Raw genomic sequence first — 241 nt, 5'->3', positions numbered from 1 at the left:
ACACACACACACACACACACACACATCTAACCTATCTAACTTGCACACACACACACACACACACACACACACACACACACACACACACACACACACACACACACACACACACACACACACACACACACACACACACATACACACACAGACACAGTCCTACACACAAACACGCGCACTGTGTTAATTTTAGCCATTCTCTTGTTATGACAGAGGAAATGGTTTATGTTTGTGTAGGTGTGCG

Source organism: Gadus chalcogrammus, chromosome 11, assembly GCF_026213295.1.
Source record: "Gadus chalcogrammus isolate NIFS_2021 chromosome 11, NIFS_Gcha_1.0, whole genome shotgun sequence".
Taxonomy (NCBI): Eukaryota; Metazoa; Chordata; class Actinopteri; order Gadiformes; family Gadidae; genus Gadus; species Gadus chalcogrammus.
Note: the sequence above shows the minus strand (reverse complement) of the source record.